Source organism: Prionailurus viverrinus, chromosome D1 (genome assembly GCF_022837055.1).
Source record: "Prionailurus viverrinus isolate Anna chromosome D1, UM_Priviv_1.0, whole genome shotgun sequence".
Taxonomy (NCBI): Eukaryota; Metazoa; Chordata; class Mammalia; order Carnivora; family Felidae; genus Prionailurus; species Prionailurus viverrinus.
The window spans coordinates 28,658,198-28,673,887 of record NC_062570.1 but is presented as its reverse complement, the minus strand read 5'-3'; positions in this window follow the sequence as shown (position 1 = coordinate 28,673,887).

Here is a 15,690-nt window from a genome sequence, read left to right as displayed (position 1 = left end):
ATTATTAGGTCAGAGACTATATTACCACCATTGACACCTAGCTATAGTTAGTTTATCAAATCGGTTAATGAGTCACTTACAGGATGTTGAGCACCTCTGAAGACAGAACAATACTGATGGGTCAGAAGTCAGAACCAGTTTAGAGCAGTGCTTCTCAAACTTTAGTGTTTGGGGGGGTTTATTAAAATGCAGCTTGCTGTTATGCCTGGAGTCTCTGATTCACTGGGTCAGGAGCAGAGCCTAGAATTTGCATTTCTGACAAGTTCCCAGATGATGCTGAGGCCTCCCTGTACACGGGGTTGAGTGGATGAGGGATGTCTGGGGTATGCTGTGAGAACAACTGATTGGGAATCTGAGATGCTGGCAATAAGGTGACCAATTAACCTGTTTTGTCTAAGACTGAAGGAGATGAGATATTCAGTGCTAAAAGCGGGGAAGTCCTGAGTAGTGCTAGGCAAATCTGCATAAACTAGTCACCCTAAATGGTAGTAAAGACAAGACATTATGGAAGGGCCATTAAGAAGCAATTGAGGGAGGGGTGCCTGGGTGGCTCAGTCTGCAAAGGGTCTGCCTTTGGCTCAGGTCATGATCTCATGGTCTGTGAGTTCAGGCCCTGTGTCGGGCTTTCTCTGACAGCTCAGAGCCTGAAACCGGTTTCAGATTCTGTGTCTTCCTCCCTCTCTCTCTGCCCCTTCCCTTCTTATACTCTGCTTCTCTCTCTTACAAAAATAAATAAACATTAAAAAATGTATAAATTTATAAAGGTGGCAATTGAAGGATAAGCTAACTAGTGTGTATCAAAGGCAGGAATGGTCTGATTATGAGTCCTTCATAATACAGAATACAGAATACACACACCTTAAGGGCAGGACCACTCTTTATTCTCCTCTTGTTACTAGCATCTAGCATACTTTTGGGCATACAGTAGGTACTCTAAAAATGTTTGTAGATGGACTATCTGCCTGAATGTTCAAATGAATGGATGAGTGAATGGATGGATAGATAGGTGGTAGATGAACGGATGGGGAGATGGATGGTTGAATGGATGGATGGAGGTAAAACCTATCCTTTTCCCCATTATAGTCCACAGTAAGCTTGTCTACTGCCAGCAAATCAAAGATCCTAGGGTGTGTGGCTTTATATCCAAGTAGGGGGAAAAGACCTGCTCTTAACTCAGTGGGAGCTATCTTTGAACATAATTCCGTGAGTACCTTCTGGGCAGAGTGGGGCATGGCATTGGCACGGCGTTCCATCTGTCAGCCTAGCTCTTTCCTCAAACCTCATTCACTTCTCTGCTCCCTAGGGAACCTTCCAAAACCTAGAAAAAGGAACAGTTCAGTGAAGCTAAAAAGAGAAATAGGTAAAATTGAAATGCAAGTTTCTCTGTTTTAGAAAAATTAAGGACGTGGGAACCTCTGTTGTGTTAAATGTTTGGTATGTTCAGAAAGTAAACACAGTCAGTGGACAGGCAGGAGATTAAGGTGACAGGGAGAGCAGTTTTGAGCCCCGTTAGATATTAATTTCCCATAGATCATCTGTCTGCCCTCTCCTTGTTTGAAGTTCCCAAGGCTGGAGGCTTCAAAGCACACACCTACTGCCATTTGCACACAGCTCATGACTCCATGGGGAGCCGCCTCAGCAGGTTATAACACTCTGTCCCTGCAGGAGCCTTCCCCACACTGCCTCTCTGTCAGTAGCTGCCTTTTTCTCCATTCTGGAACATCAAGGACAATTCTATCAGCAAGTCTAGCAGCTGGTAATAAAGCCAGCTCATCCCCAACATGGTGCATGTCCCATGCTCCACCCAGGCAAATTGATTTAGGATATGAAATGCAAAGTGACCTAAGCCTTCCTCAGAACTCTCACCAAAATGAGGACTTTTTCTTCCTTCTTGCTTCTTTTTCCCCCTTCTTCTGTGTTCCTCTTTATTTTTTCTTTTGAAAAAGTTTTGAGTAATGTATGGGGCATACTTAGATCCATAATTTGACAAAGTTATTTTTAATTATGAATTTATGACTGTTCCCTGCTGGGGATGGATGGTTCCTGGCCTGTAGCAGATCACTGCTTAATAGGACAAGAATGACAACATGTCTTAAATGGTGCTCTACTAGGGATTTGTGTAAGGAAGAGTGACACAAAAGAGGGATGCTGAACCCTGTTGCAAAGTGCAAGTGGAAGCTTCACAGAAGTGGTAAGATTTCTTCTGAACTCACCTTTACCGGGCATCAGACAGTGCATGTTCTTCCCAGACCATAGAAGGTTATAGACCAGCTGGAATTTGAAAGGAGTTTTTTTCTTTTCTTTTCTTTTCTTTTCTTTTCTTCCTTTTTTTTTAAAACTCAGCAAAGGAGTTTGCAGACACAAGTAATACTAGCGATAATCATGGGAAACAACAGACCTCTCTCCTGAATTTGGAAATGTCATTCTTTACATTTGCTAAAGGAGAATGCCGCATTAAATGAAAATGTTAGCTAAAAAAAAAACAAAAATAAAACACATTTTTCCAGCAGAAAGAGGACTGACTTTTGAACATGGTATCATTCAATCACTTGGGGTTCCAGGTGAAAAGCAGGTGCTGGTCTTTAGATCCTCCAACACCCATTGCTGGCTAATATTTGACACATCTATGATTCTAAGGACCTTATGGTCATATAGAACCAACGATTTTGAATATTTGGATCTCTGCTATACTTTTTACTATCGTTTAACAATTTATTTAGATCCATTTGACATCAATAATATATTCAACCTGAACTCAAAATACTCTTGTTTGTGGCTTTGCAAAGCAACAAACTGACCATGGTAAACTTTGGTTCTCCTTGGATTAAAGCAAGTAACAACTCAGCTGCTTAGGTGTAGACACTCAGGAAGGCCCATGATCACCCACTGACAGTATCAAGACAGCTGTGGAATGGATGACAGCCTGCAAAGATGAGAACACAAAGCGGGAGGGCAGAGAGGACATCTCTGTACATTTACAACTCTGCTCGGTAAATAAATCTGTTCAAAGAATTCTGAGAAATAACCTGCTGCCTATTCTTCTAATCAAGAAATCCTATGGGTCAGCGCCCTCCCCTCAGCCCACACCTGAATTAAAGATGGTGCAGTTTGTTTATAGTAATTCCCTACCAGGTCATTTATTGACTGAACAATCCCAGCAAAATCCAATGGCACAGCCTGGCCTGCTGACCTCTGTTTCAACATTGATTGTTGCTGCTCACCTCATTAGACCATTCTTCTCAGCAGCCACTACCTACCCAAAGGAATTTCAGCTAATCCTTTTTTGTTTGTTTGTTTCTTAGTTTTCTTTAAGTGAATCAAAAGCACTGACTTCACACTTGGAAAGACAAGCCAAACTTCCATGTCAAAGAAAGAAAACTTACTTTGGCCTTCATACTCTATGTCTCCTTAGTAGAAATGCACACTCTTCAGGGTCAAGGAGAAAGGTGTGATTTGCTAGTGTTCACTTAAGAGTTGCTAACCTCAGAGCCAAGTGAAAGTGGGAAAGGAAACAGAGCTAGCTTTATTTTTCTGGAGGCTGTAGTGGGCTAACATCTGATAATAGCTGCTAGGATACAGATGTAGTCTAATGAATGAACTAAATGAATATTCACTGCCTATTATTAAATTGTACAGCAGTACTTTATTTCACATAATTTGATTGCTAACCCAAATACTCAAAGCTACAACTGCGAATGTGGAAGTGTACTTTACCTGTCAATGGAATGATTTCAAGTGTTTACATTTTCACTAATGTCAGCAAGCCATTAAAGCTAATCCTGGGCATTAGTTTACTGTTAATGGTCACTGTAACCTGCATTTAGCATCCCAAGTACAGACCACGTACCTCTAGATCTAAGGTCTTAACTGGCATTCAAAGATGAGTTTTAGCTAATCTGTAGTTGCCTCTAAATTGTTATGCAATATATTTTTGTTAGTGAAGATTTTTCAGGGAAGGGTCATTGTCCTCAAAGTATCCAAATAACTGCTTGACCCCAAAGCCTACTAGAGGAAAAACTTCTTTAAATTACAATCTTTCCTGAGAAGAGGGTCTGTGTCTCTATTTCCCTTTAAATTATTTTAATGTTTTAAAAGGTTATACATGTTTTATTTAATGTTTATTTTATTTTTGAAGGAGAGAGAGATGGAGAAAGAGAGAGAATGAATATGAATGGGGGAGGGGCAGAGAGAGAAGGAGACACAGAATCCGAAGTACACTCCAGGCTCTGAGCTGTCTGCACAGAGCCCAACATGGGGCTTGAACCCACAAACTGTGAGATCATAACCTGAGCCAAACTCAGATGCTTAACCAACTGAGCCACCCAGATACCCTCCTTTTTATTAATTACAGAGAGAGAGAGAGGGAGAGAGAGAGAGAGAGAGAGAGAGAGAGAATCTTAAGCAGGCTCCATGTTTAGTGCAGAGCCTGATGCAGGGCTCAATGCCACCACCCTGAAATCATGACCTGAGCCAAAATCAAGAGTCAGATGCCCAACTGACTGAGCCACCTAGGTGCCTCTCCGTCTACATTCTCAATTTGTCAAGTACTAGGGTTTGTTTTAAACATGCTATTGGTAAAGAAAATAACTGGTCTTAAAAGCCTAACTATATTGAGCTCATTTAGTCTCATATATTTATTTTTATTGGGGGAAATTATTATACCCCTATTTTATAGGTGTGAAAACTTAGATTTTATAAGTAGTGAAATAGATTGTATGAGAAAAGTCAGCAATTTGGCAAGACACTCTTTCCTGGAAACATTGAAAATTAATACAGTAAGGTAGTGACTCAAATAATGCTCCTTAATTTATGGGGAAGAAAAAAACAGTGCTGGAACTTCTCAATGCACTGTGATGTAATTAAAAGCAAACACTCAAAGGAGAAGATGTGGGTTCTAGCTCTGACTCTGATATTTCTGAGAATTGTGATTTGAGGCCAATCTTATGCCTCTCAGAGCAAGGATGAGAATCAAGGTTGATGACAGATATGAAAGCTTTTTGTAAAATGTAAAGTATATATAAATGTTAGCTATTAATAGTATTTTGAAAATGAGAATGCACATTAATGCTATTACCAAAGGTCCTTATGGATTTCTTCAAGAAAGGTGGATTTCTTCAAGAAAGATCTAAATAAAGGCTGATATAAAACATGAATGTTTCATGGAATGTGTGTGTTGTCTGTAACAACATCCATCATGACCTTCCCCACAGCCTTGCAGACAGCTGAAAGCTACATTACTATTGACATTATCACATCATCAGAAAAGTGACTTTCATGTAGACAAAAAAGATTCCAAATAGCTACAGTTTAACTTTACCAGAGACATAGAAACTAGATCAAGTATTTAATAAAAAAATAATCAAGAAAATTTCAACTTGAGAGTTACTCCTGCTTGGAGGGTTCCATGTCCTTATGAACAGTTATTATATTATTTGTTTAGCTGAAATCCAAAGGGAAAGGCAGACAGAAGTTAGGCTTGCATCAAGGTATCTTATTTTTTTTTAATCCCAACTTTATATCTGACATTCAAAACCCCTGAACAAAATTCCATTCAATGACACAACACATCTATATGATATGCAGAAAACTCATTACAAAAGGAAAAAAAATAAAGAATAGAGAGAAACAGTATCTCATTCATCCATTAAACACATTACTAATATATAATAGACATTTCCCATGTGTTGTAGCCAGCCTCCAAGATTGTCCCAGTGACCTCCAATATTTATGCCCTTAGGTAAATTTCCTCCCTTTCAGTATGGGCTGACCTAGTAACTTTATTCTAACAAATAGAATACAGCAAAAGTGGTGGGATGCTATCACTCTCTCACATTAGATTATAAAAGTTGGTTACTTCCATCTTGCTCACATTCTATCTCTTGCTGTCTTGTTTGTTCCCTTGGGTGAAATGAGCTGCCATGTTGGAGCTGCCATATGGAGAGGCCCATGTGGAAAGAACCTGAGGGCAGCCTCCAGCCAACAGTCCAGGAGGAAATGAATCTTACCAACAACTACATGAGTGAGCTTGAAAATGATTCACCTCTAGTAGATTTAACATGAATGTAGCACTAACAGATACCTTGGTATCAGTATGATGATAGATCCAAAGCCAGAGGATCCAGCTAAGCTGTGCCCACCAGACTCCTGACCCAGAACAATTGGGAAATACAAAAGTAAATGTTGGTTGCTTTAAGGCACTATGTTTTGGAGTGATTTTCTGTGCAACCATAGATGATTAATTCATAGATAACTAATTTTACCAAGAACTACACTGAGTGCTCAATAAAATTGTGCAGACTCATATAATTTTTAGTTTTATCTTAACTGATGTTTTATCTTAAAATTATGGCAAAATTTCTATAACACGCTAATCTGCCCATAACTATTTCCTGGCCCTGAACCCACCCAGGCTATCTGTTATCCACAGAGTAACATCAAAGCTCATTACCATTGTGCAAGGTTGGCCAAGCTTGACTACTCTCTTCTTCTCCAGGTCCATTTCAAACCACTCCATGGTCACATTTTGCATGCTGGCAACATTGAACTGCTTATGCTCTCATTTACATTTTTCCCCCCAAATCCATGACTGTATTCTGAAACTCTGTCCAGAAGATTTTTCTTCACCCATCTCCTTACCTCTATTTTTATATATAAAAAGCCTACATATCTATTAGAAGATTAGTAGGTTGATAACTTCTCCAAGAAGGTTTCCCTGAACCTTATAGTTTGGGTTAGGTGGTAGTCTTCTGGGTGTCCATACAAACTTGGGCTTATTGGTATCATCACATGTACTGCATTGATAGAAGCTGTATGTCCTTAAGTCTGTCTCTGTGCTTCAACTCTGAACTCCTTGAGAATGGGTCTATGACTTATTCATCATGTACCCTTCTCATCTATCACAGTGTAGCTGTGATAGAATACCTCCTGGCTGGATAAAAGAAGGACGAATGGCACATCCCTAAGCATATTTAGAGTATAATAATGCAACCTGATGTTAAGCCACTGAACTAACCCTAAAGCTTATTGTGGGTTTTGGGGAAGGAAATTTTTTCTCTTAACTTTTAAGATTCTTCTAGCTGATCTAAGAATCAAATTGACATGAGGCAGTTTAACAGTAGAAAATCAGATTTAATTATGCATGAACAGAGAATCCATATAGATGTGAAATTCCAAAGATAGGCAAAAAGAGGTATATATACCATCCCGAACTAAAAAGAAGGGGTAAGGGCCTGGGAATTCAAAAGGAAAAAGTCCAATTCACAAAAAGCTGAAAAGAGTAAATGTTTGGCAAACGAATGTTTGCAGGAACAGTGGCACATAGAGGACTGTGACCAAACAGGCTGAGCTTGGTTCCTCCATGCCTACCATACCTAGTTCATAGCATAATGCAGTTATCTATGGTGGTAGCTTTCTTCCTGGAGCAGGCCCTCTATACAAATTCTTTTAGGCACGTGGGAGTGAGGGAGTTCAAAATTTATAACCAGTCTTTTTTCTTCTTGAGTCTAATTTCAGCTCAAAATAATCTGTATGCCAATGTGGCACATTTTGAGGCAGCATGTCCTTGGTTCCTATGTGGGTAGTGGTCAGGTTGGGGCTATTACCACAAAGGAGATAGCATGAAGTTCAACATGATTGGCAACTAGGCAATTTACAGATGAGTTAGTCCATTCTACCATTTGGAAAACTGTTTATACTGCAGAATATCCATTTGGTTATGAGAAATGGCTGATTTGTCTGTGATAGGGACCCTCAGTCATTGAATTTCTGTGGTTTCAATATGAAAGCATTCTATAAATTGGGATCACCCATAACTGTATTATTGGCTTGCTAATATAGATAGTTCCCTTGTAGATGATCGATATTAACTGGGTTGTGGTGGTGTGTCCAAAATCCCGGCTCATAAAACAAGTAAACAGTATAGTTTTAGAGTTAGAAGCAACTTGATAAGTTCAGTCTAGGCCACCCTTCTCAGTTTATAGAGATAATAGTTTAAGTACACTCTCCCCTATATATGGTAAGCCTTCTATGGAAGCCAATACAGGCAGGACACAGAGCATGCTGCTACATGCTGCTACTAGAGGGAGGCTATAGTATTAGACAACAGCGAAACCCTTACCTGCAAAACAATAGTGATGAGTATAGGAAAATACAGCCTGATCAAGTGAAAGGAAATGCAAATATAAGGTATTGTTCAAAATAATTTTAAATCTTAACAGCTGGGGGCGCCTGGGTGTCTCAGTCGGTTAAACATCCAACTTTGGCTCGGGTCCTGATCTCATGGTTCCTGAGTCCCAGTTCTAAATAGGGTTCCAGGGGAGTTAGAACCCTGCTTCAGGCTCTGTACAGACAGCATGGGATTCTCTCTCTCTCTCCCTCTCTTTCTGCCCTTCACTCACTCACACTCTCTCCCTCTGTCTCTAAAAACAAAACAAAACAAAACAAAACGAAACAAAACAAAACAAATCATCCCTTTTGTAAAAAGAAAATCTCAACAACTGGACTGAAATCCAGTTGCAGCAGAGGCCTGCAAGCCTTTGCCTCAGGCTTTTGAAAGTGATTAAAGTGATTATAGAGGGTTGGTACTGAAGCAATGGGATTTCCTTATATCCATGTCCTACCCCTTAACATGACCCCCCCATCCTTAACTTGGTGTTTGATCCCAGGCATTTTCCTAGTGCCTAGCTCTGAGGTAGGACAAGAGAGTCTGTTAGTGAGCTAAGAAGTGGTTGGTCAACTCTGGACTGATGTCCAACCCAGTGTTACTGCCACATCAAGTGGGGAAAAGACGACAGAATATTGTTGGAACTCAAGTACATCAGAAGCAAACGATGATTCCATTCCAGAAGGGGCAGAATGAGCCAGACCTTCCTGACTCCTCCTTGCAAGTTTACACAAGGCCTAAGTTCTGAGCTTAGCAAGTCCTGCGCTTGCCCAGAAGAAATGTGCAGAATTCTATTCCTGAACTTTATCTCATCTTGTTTTACTTTATTATTATTATTATTATTAGCAATGACAGCTATTCATATATAAGGTCATATAATTAAAAATTATAATATAAAATAATCATTAGATTTCAGAGACCAAATGCTTTATTATTTAATTTCACAACTCAATATGACAAACATTATTATTTATTTTATAGAAAATAAAGTCAAGGTTAGAACACTGTAGTAGTGTGCCCAGGGTCCCTACAAGATGAGGATTTGAAATTAGACCCATGGGGCACCTGGGTGGCTCAGTCAGTTGAGTGTCCCAATTAGCTCAGGTCATGATCTCTCATGGTTCATAGTTTAAGCCCCCAAGTTGGGCTTTGTGCTGACAGTAGGGAGCCTGCTTGGGATTTTCTCTCTCCCTTTCTCCCTGTCCCTCTGCCACTGACTCATAGGCTCTCTCTCTCACTCTCTCTCAAAGTAAATAAATAAACTTAAAAGAAAAAGAAATTAGAGCTGTGATTACAAAACTAGAAACCTTAACCATCATGTTGTGATCAAGTTCTTACTTTGCTCCTGTTCAATTTTTTTAATGTTTATTTCTTTTAAGAGAAGAGAGAGAGGAGAGAGAGAGAGCAAGCAGGGGAGGGGCAGAGAGACAGACACACACAGAATCTGAAGCAGGCTCCAGGCTCTGAGCTGTCAGCACAGCCCCACGATGGGGCTCAAACTCTGGACCAGGGAGATCATGACCTGAGCTGAAGTGGGACCCTCAACTGACTGAGTCTCCCAGGTGCCCCTTACTTTGCTACTTTTATACCAGACTCTTAGTCCTAAGTCTCTGGCCTTTTTCCAGTGTAGGTTTTGCTAAATTCTCTAATTCCTGGTTGCTCCAACTCTAATGCCTTGTCCATCTTTACTTCATTTTCTATGTTCCCTCCATAACAACTAGGTTTTTGTCACTCACACCGAAACCAGTGATTTGGGCCCTCTCCCATGCCTGAGCACTACTTCTGCTTCAGCTGAGTCATACATTCATGCACGTTCCCAGCCTTTCCAGAGGCTCTTCCAATGGCTCACCTAACTGGATGGTTTGATTGATTGATTGATTGATTGATCGATTGATTTTTTTAAATGTTTATTTATTTTTGAGAGAGAGAGAAAGAGAAAGAGAGGGAGAGAGAACACAAATGGGGGAGGGGCAGAAAAAGAAAGAGAGAAAGAGTCCCAAGCAGACTCTGCACTGCCAATGCAGTACCTGATGTGGGGCTCAAACTCACAAACCATGAGATCATGACCTGAACGGAAAGCAAGAGTCAGACACTTAACTGACTGAGCCACCCAGCTGCCCTTGGCTGGATGTTTACAGAATACTGCAGCTAACAAATTAGAGTAAAATTAGAGAATACACATTCTTTTCAAATACACATGGAATATTTACCACAGGTTACTATTTGAGCTATAGGGTAAGTCAGAACTTATATAAATAGAAATATAAACATAACTGTATAAACTTGTAACTCATATATCAAATAAGAAATAAAATAAATCAAATAAGAAATAAAATAAAAATTCAAAAATATTTAATAAATTAAAAAAATTTAAATTAAAAAATTATTATTTAATATTAAGTGCCAAAGTGTCTAAAGTATACCTACAATAGCACAATTCTAATAAGAGATCCAAAATTTTGAAAAAAGATTGAAAACTAGGGAGGTAATCCTATAGTTAGAAATCCTATAGTTAGAAAATAGCAATAGAATAAACCTAAAACATATCGAATAAAGAAAATACTAAAAATAAGAGGAGAAACTATTGAATTAGAAACCAAATACAAATATTGTTTAATAGAGTTGAGAAGTGATTCTCTGAAAAAAACAAGAAAAGTGTTTTTTTTTGTTTTGTTTTGTTTTGTTTTTAAAGTATGCTCCATACCCAACATGGGGCTTGAACTCAGGACCCTGAGATCACAAACCACATGCTCTACAGACTGAGCCAGCTAGGTGCCCCCAAGAACAAAAAAAAAAACCAAAAAACAAAACAAAACAAAACAAAAAAAACTCTTAAGCCTCTGTAAATGTAGGTTACAGGGGGAAAAAATTGGAGAAAAGGCACAAATATGCAATACCAAGAATACAACAAACCAGTATATGATAAATTCTGGAGAATTTTGCAATTAATGGGAATATTTACTGGTAACTTTGAAAATGAATAACAAGGAACGGACTAAAAACATGGAAAATCAAAATAGACGTAATGTTTAGAAGTAAACATTATCAGAAGTTAAAAAGTCTAATAGCCACCATTAGGAACAGAATAATTTACAGATAAATTCTAACAAAAATATAATATACAGATAACTCAAAAGTTAAACAGACTGTTTCACAGAGGCTAAAAAGAGGAAAGAGTTTCCAGATTACCTACTGAGCTAGAATTGTCTTGATACAAAAACCAGAAGAGCACGGTGCCAGAAAAGGAAAATTATAGTTTGTTCTCACCTATAGTGATGCAAAATCTAGAGATGTCTTTTTTTAAAAATGACCAAGTTGTTTTATCCTAGGAATGCAAATTTAGAGTAATTTTAGAAAATGTATTAATGTACTAGGTCACATGAATGAATTTGCTTCTGATGTTGGAAGGATGATGTCTGACAAGACTTCTTAAGCTATAATGGGCATACATGCATCTGGGGATCTTGTTAAATGCAGATTCTGATTTAGCGGGGGTGGGTTGGGCCTAATGCTCTCCATTTCTAACAAGTTCCCTGGTGATGCTGATACTGCTGGTCTGTAGATTACCTTTGGGAAGCAATGATGTAGGCCTACTGGTTTTGAAGGAGTAGATTTCCATTTTAGTCAGGAATGTGTCCCCACCTCCATTCTAGAGTACCATTCTGTCAATCTCCATTGACTTTTTTTAACGTTTATTCATTTTTTTGAGGGATGAGACAGAGGGTGAGTAGGGGAGGGACAGAGAGAGAAAGAGACACAGAATCTGAAGCAGGCTCCTGGCTGTGAGCTGTCAACACAGAGCCCAGTGTGAGCCTTGAACCCACGAACTGTGAGGTCATGACCTGTGCTGAAGTCATATGCTTAACCAACTGAGCCACCCAGGCACCCCATAATCTCCATTAATTTTTATGTCAGGTATTCCCCTTGAACCAGGTTACAACTACTAGATTTTTCAGGGAGCTTCTGAAATGGCTGGTCAACTTTGAAGGGGGAAAACCCCACTGTTATTTATTTCAATAAGTGCAGGACAACTATTTAATAAAATGTGGGGGTGACTCGGTGGCTCAGTGGCTTAATCATCCAACTCTTGATTTTGGTTCAGATCATGATTTCGTGGCTCATGAGTTCGAGGCCCACATTGGATTCTGCACTAACAGTGCACTGCCTGGTTGGGATTCTCTCTCTCCTTTTCTCTCTGCTCCCCCCCTGCTTGCTCTCTCTCTCTCTCTCTCTCTCAATAAATAAATAAACTTTAAAAATGTGATACATTCATGACAGAAGCTCAGAGGAAATTATGCATATAAGGAACTTCCTTAACTTGAAAAAATAAATTTACTAAAAATGTATAGCAAACATCATATTTAATAGTGAAGCAATTAGAAGCAATTACTGTAAGGTCAGGTCCAAAGCAAGGACACTCATTCCCATGGTTTCAGTTCAACAACAAATAGGAGGTCAGAGTCATCACAGAGAGACAACACAAAGTTATAAAGATAATAAGAAATAGAAAAGAAAACAAACTGCTTTGTAATGATTTCTAATGATAGGATTATCTCCGTAGGAAAGCCCAGTATATCAAAAGATTAATTAGAATTAATATGTCAGTTTAGAAAAGTTGCTGAATATAAGATCAATATAGAAATATGAAGTAAATTTTTAAACACAAGCTGCATACAAAATAATTAATCAGTGGATACACTATTTATAATGGCAACAAAAATAGAATTTGTGAGAATGGCTGTACAAAGCATATAAGAGACTACAGCAAAAATCATAAGATTTTATTGAAAACTAAACACATGGGACCTGAATGAACAGAAACACTTTGTATGTTCATGGGTGGAAAATATTCAGCACCATAAATATGGTAATTCACACCAAGTTATTTTATAAATTTAATTTAATTCAATTCTGGTTAAAATCCCAAGAGAAGTTTGAACAAAGAATCAGGAATGACCAAGATGAATCTGAAAAGAAAGATGGAAAGACTCATTATACCAGATAGCAAGATATATTTCAGAGCCACTGTAATTAGGACATCGTGATGTGGGCCCAAGAATAGATATGTGGACAAGTAGAGAAGGTTAACTGCCGCCCACCCCCCCAAACAGAACACATTATATATAAACTGGATTTAGGAAAGAAATCTATAAATTTTGCTGTGACCCTTTTCTCAATCATACACAAAAATCAACTGCAGGCAAATAAAACAGCTAAACATGAAAAACAAAGCTTTGTTATTTTTAGAATACAATATGAGAGAGTATTTTCATGTGCTTCTGGTAGAAAAGTATTTTTCATGTAAACACACATATATACACACACACAAATAAAAATATGATTTTAGTTAATTAAAACAAAAACAAAAACACCTCCTCTACCCCCACTTCCCCAAAATCATAAAGTGAAAATTCAAGTCACACATTCAGAGAAAAAAACTGGCAATTGCAATGCATAGAACTATATAAGAATTAGGATTCAATGTATAAAAAAAAAGAAATTAAAAACCTACCAACCATAGAAGAAAGAAAGAAAAAAAAAAACTTCTTAGAAAACATGGGCAGCTCAGTAAGAGAAAAATCAAATGACCAATACATATATTAAAAGATGTTCAACCATACTAGTAATCAGGAAAATACAAATTAAAACAAAAATACGATATCATTGTACACCGAGCAAATTGCCTTATCTCATTGCCCCAGTGAGATTGTAAACTGGTAAAACCATTTTATCGAGCAATTTGGCAAAATCTAGAAATTTTGAAGAGGTGCTCTTATACTACACCCAGGAATTTTCTCATATGTATATAAGGAGCCATGTACAAAAACGTTTATTGCAGCATTGTTCGTGATAATTGGCAATAACCTAATTGTTTTGCAACAATAGAAAGCCCAAACAGTGGTATATTAAAAAAATGTGGCTCTATACTGTAATTAAAATGAATATAATACATAACTGTGATATCAATATTCCATATATAATATATATGCATATATAAACATATATATAAATATATATGTATATATATATTCAATAGGAATAAATCATATCTATGAAACATAAAGTCACATAAGCAGGAAAGTAACTAAAAGGATATAACCAGATAGAAATTATTTATAACAGTTCAAGATCATGGAGGACAGCATTATATTTTATTTACACACACAAATGCATTACAGTTAGGAAAAAAAATATCACCAAATTAATAATTATGGGCAACTCTGAGGAGGGAAGAAAGGAGTGAGGAAAAGAACTGAAGTAGAATAAACAGGGGGATTCAGTTTGACTGTAATGTTTTATTTCTCTAACAAAGAGGTGTGAAGTAAAGTTGGTAAAACTGTTAAAATGTGAGGGGCACCTTGGTGGCTCATTTGGTTAAGCAGCCGACTTCAGCTGGCTCAGTTCATGATCTCATGGTTCCTGATTTCCAGTCCGTCATTAGCATCAGGCTTTCTGCTGTCAGCACAGAGCCTGCTTCAGATCCTCTGTTCCTCTCTCTCTGCCTGTCCCGTGCTCTCTCTGTCTCTCAAAAATAAATTAAAAAAAATTTTTTTAAATGTTAAGGTGTGAGAAAGATGGGTACTTAATACATGTTTTTGTGTTTTATTACTCATCATGCTTTTCTCTATCTTTGGAATATCCATATTTTAAATGTTGATAATAATTTCAATAGTGTTTGCATAAAAATGTATGCAAATTTTCTCACTCAATGACTGATATAGTCAATTAATGTCCTCCTTCTACAGTGTCTTAAAAAAAAAAATTAGCTCCCTGTGAGTTTTTCTTGCCCCCTCTGGATGAACATGCTCAGTTGATGGCATTCATCTTTAGGTAACCTCCAGGTGTTGGCAAACTTGTGGATCCTATGGTATGGCAGGGTCCTGATTCTCAGTGTCCTACTTACCATGCCACATTTTTTCTTTTTGTTTTTTAAGTTTATTTATTTTGAGAGAGAGTGGAGGGCAGAGAGAGAATCCCAAGCAGGCTCCACACTCTCAGCACAGAGCCCAAGGCAGGGCTAGAACTCATGAACCGTGAGGTCATGACCCAGCTGAAATCAAGAGTCAGGCATTTAACCGATTGAGCCACCCAGGTGCCCCATCATGCCACATTTTCTTACTACAGTTAATTGTGAGAAATGAAACAGAAGCCACAGCTTGCAAAACTTTACTGAAAATTGTAAAATTGATAAACTCTACAAAACCACGACATGCACCATAAACAATCTAAACTCGAGTTTCTAACACCAGCTTATTTTGATCCTTATGTTCCAAAATAGGAATATATAATAGACCAAACTGATTTAACAGGACTTCCTATGGAGTTACTTGTTCCAAAGAAAAGCCCACTAACCTGTTCCAGCAAGTCAACTGGTTTACAAAATCTGACCAATCTCTGCTCAGTGCCTGCTCACTAACTTCTGCCCTGAATCCACTCCATGGCTAATCCCAGCCCCAGGAGCCTTAGAGAGTGCCTTTCCTCACTTATTACCTTTCTGAGATTATCTCAAAGTGTTGCTTTCTCCTGAT